A 4,265-nucleotide genomic window follows, 5' to 3' on the forward strand; every position below is an offset into this window, starting at 1 on the left:
GTCCACAGTGGGTTTAACAAAAGGAACTGCTGAGTCATGATTGTTCCCGTTAACCACAGAAGTGATGACGCCCATCTCAGTGGTCTTGGTGCTACATTCACATACACGAGTGTTAAACAAAACACTCTCTTGACATTTTCAGTTTGGGATGCCCCGCACAAGGATCTTTACTGAGTGAGTTAGGACGGTGAGGGTTCTACACACGCATCAAATCCAAGGCTTCTTCAGCTAAAATACCTCAAGAAAGGGATGTGTCCCTCTGGGTGACAGGCAGGTGGGAGGAAGTGGACTCTCCCGAGGACAGATGCAGAGATGTAGATTTCAAGCTACTGGGGAAGAAATGGGAGCGAGCCCATGCCCTACCTCCCCAATGTGGCCCAAGCACCCGAACAAGGCAAATTAATTCTCAACGTTTTTATTAAATTAGGAGCCCTGGTAGCACAGAGGGGTTAAATGTTGGGCTAATACTAACCAAAAGGTCAAGGGTTTGAACCCATCAGTCAGGATGTGCGGGAAAAAGATGTGGCAGACGCTTTGGAAATCCCAGAGTTCTACTCTGAATTGGAGCGGATTCCACGGTAGTGGGTTTGTTTTTTCTTTCTTTTTATTAAATTAGAACATTGATGAAAGCAACACACCTTTCTGGAAAGCACCGCCGTGAAGTGCTCTGAGCTGTGTGAAGACGTGTGTTCATCTCAGTTCAGCGGGGTCCCAGCTCCCTGACCATTCCTGCAGGCCAGCGCTCTGAACCCTGGGATAGTTCTGGGTTTGCTAGGACAGCCCCTCCCGAGCTCCATGGCTGACAGGACTTCCTGGCAGAGCAGTATCGTTTGATCCTGTGAATCCAGGGGCAAACCCAGTGCAGAGTCCCACATCCCACCTTAGGATCCTCATAAACCTACAGGCCTGGCCAGTCACCTGTGCAAAGGTGGGCTACTGTAAGGGGGTGGGGCCAAGCTTCTGGAAGTACCAGCATCCCCAGCAATTCTTTCCACAGGGCTGTGCTCTTTGGAGCCCCAGATCCTGAAGCAGCCTGACAGCATCACACAATCCCAGCAGCTTGGAGAGTCCACAGTTTTGCGGACCATCAAGCCCTGTCCTCCTACATACGGTGCTGAGGTGAACAGGAAACTAACAGTGGGTGTTCACACAGTCCCTGGCAGGAGTTGGGCTGAGCTCCCCGGAAGCCCCGGATGCTGGTGACATTCCCAAGAGCCACTCCAGTGACCCTGGAGGTGAAAACATGAACAACGGCTGATCTCAGGGAGCAAAATCCAGATCAAGGCCTGCTGGGAGGCAGAGGTCGTGGGTCTCTGTCCCGGATGCCAGGAATCCAGTCCTGGTGGCGGAATCTGCTGCCCCAGGGCCTGGTCTGGGAAGGTGATGGAGTTCCAAGGCTGCTGATAAAGTGAGCTCTGAGGGGAGGAGGTGACAGCTTCTCCTTCCATGGGGCGTCTGTTCTCAGCACCGGGTGGGTGGCACGACCGGGTGGTGGTGAGGTGCCCAGGACAGGTCAGACTTTGGGAGTAGGTTGAGATTTGGAGGTTTCGGGGACATTCACAAAGGGATGTCTTCTTTCACTTTGGGAGGCCTGCGGGTTGTTTTCTAACAAAGTCTTGGGAGTTTCATGAAGGTCACAGGGTGCCTTGATTTTTTTTTTTTTCCTGAGCAGTTTCTGCCCAGTTCTGGGGCAGTGGGTGTGTGCTATTCCAACCCCTGACAGGACACCCTGGAACCCAAGGATGTGTGCCAGCTACGGGGCCTGCAGCCTAGCCCACCACCACCTGCACCAGCGTCTGCACCCGGAATCCGTGAACAGTGCTCTCAGACCAGGACGTGCGGAAAGAGAGGAACTCAAAGGTGTGCAAACACTTTCTTCTCCACGCAGGAGTCCTGGGGTCAGTCCACGCTCCCTCCAGAGGGCCCCCGAAAACCACCCCGGAGGTGGGTGGGGTTGGCTCCTTATCTCCTGCCTAAAGCTCAGGACAGCTCCAGAGTTGCTGCTCCCGGAGCTGGTGGGTGGTTCCGGCTGGTCTGAGGTTCCCGCTCTGCCGACAGGCTCAGGGCCACTGCTGGAGAATGAGGGCCACCTCGAGAGTTGGGGAGAAACTCGAAGAGTCTGGGGAGGAAGAAGAGAGCATTAGCGTTCACACCGCCCTGTCTTGAGACAACATGAAACAACACGAAGCTGGTGCGCAGGCTCAGGCGCCAGAACACCCTGGGGGGTCCGTGTACCATCAGTCACCTCCTCCCCTACAATATGAGAATACCATTCATCCACCTGTTCACCCCACGTTCCCTGAGGTCCCACCACTTGGCAGGCACCTTGTTAGACCCTGAGGATATAGAGGGCAAGCAGGCTCAGGGACATCCCCCACAGACTGCCCTTCAGTGGGAGAAACAGATTGTACAAGTAACATACACAGTCATTCACATCAGCCAAGTACCACAAACAAAACAACACATCTATTCCTCACTTATCAACTATCACATTACCCAACATTTCACATTGACAACAGCAGTGAAAAGATGTGGTTATTTTGTGCACTGCCCAATTACATCTGGCGGAACTGAGGTGAGAAGGCGTGTTAGTTACGGTTATGTATCAGCCTGGCTGGGTCCCGAGTCTCAAAGGTTTGGTGATATGGCATAATGGAGCCCCCCCAATTATGTGATCTGTGGTGCTCATTCTTCAGTTTTGCTCCAATTTTCATATTACGATCTTTTTTTTGTTGTTTTATTGTGAATTATGTGATAGTTTACATGGGAGAACATTAGCTTTATATTCATCCTATCGTATATCGTCTCATTGCCATGGTTACAATCCCCTCCATGCATCATCAACCAACTAAAGGGTATACCTTGCAAGCCTGCCCCCCAGTCATCAGCACATAGCCCCTCTCTATCTCTGGGTCTAGAGTCCCCGACCGCTCCATCTCTCCACGTCATTGTCTCTGCCTCCATCTCAGGCATCACTGCTTCTCTGGGTAGGGTCCCGCTCTTCGCTCTTCTCCCTTGATGATTCCAGGGACCTCCGCCACTGGACTGAAAAGTTAATCACTCCCCTCCTTTTGCTACAAAATGTCTATCTTTACATTTCCAACCCTCACAATCAGTCCTGATAACAATTATTCACTGTTGTATCACAAGAGACCTATCCGCATCTCCTTTCATCAGCCCCACCCAGACAGATTGGATACTACTTAGTGGAGATTCTACCTTCCCTCCATACCCTCTGGATCTAGGCTCCCTCTTGAAAGCTTGTAAGCCAGTCACTTCTTGCCTGTGATCTGTCTTTAGAACCTAAAATGTAAAAAGGTTAAAGAGAGAGTTAAAACCTGGGCCTTTATGTTAGTGGAGGATGTGGAACAGTTTAGGAAAAACATTCCCTAAAGAAGTAACATTTAACCCGAGACCTGAAGAATGGGCAAGAGTTAGAGTGGAAGCAGTGAGGTAGAAGGTACAAGATGTGTAAAAAGATCTGCGGTCTGAACTGGACAAGTTTGAAAATCTACTAAATCAAAGTAGGCAAGTGAGGCAGATTACAGATAGGGAGCTCCAGATGAGTGGTCTGAGAGGAAGGAGCTAGGAGGGGGGATCCTCAGCCCAGCTGTTAGTAAGAACAGACGGAGTGGTGTGGATGGTGGTCAGCGTGTTCATGCGGACACCAGATCACTAACTACCCCAGGCTGAGAAGACGCGGTGCTGTGCAAGGCAGGACAACTCTTCCATTCACGGGGCTCACGTTCTCTGAACTTCGGTGATTCACATGGGCAATGCGGGTGTGGAGAAGAGCATGGAGTCATCTAACGCATGTGGAAGGCTTCATGCAGCTCTGAAGCAATTCATGAAAACAGATCTGCTGGTGCGGCCATTCTAAACCCTAAGCCCTAGCAACAGCTCGGTGGAATCCTGGCAGGGCCCCAAGCTGGGATGGCCAGAGAGAGGCAGCATTCAGGAAATGAGGCACGTTTTAAATTGGGGTGTTTTTTTTTTTGTGTTAAGTTATAAGAATTCTTTATTCTGGTTGTTAAATCCTTAGCAGATCTTTGATTTATAAACATTTTCTCCCATTCTGTATGTGATTGTTATACCTTATGATAATGTCCCTTGATACCCAAAGGTTCTGAATTTCGATGAAGTCCAGTTTATTTACTGTAGTTACTAGTGTTTGGTGTCACAGCTAAGCTCCCACTGCCAAATCCATGGTCATGAACATTGACCCTACACTGAATGGTTTAAAATTAATAAAGGTGTGCGACAAG

This window comes from Chrysochloris asiatica, unplaced genomic scaffold (assembly GCF_000296735.1).
Source record: "Chrysochloris asiatica unplaced genomic scaffold, ChrAsi1.0 scaffold00101, whole genome shotgun sequence".
NCBI classification, from domain to species: Eukaryota; Metazoa; Chordata; class Mammalia; order Afrosoricida; family Chrysochloridae; genus Chrysochloris; species Chrysochloris asiatica.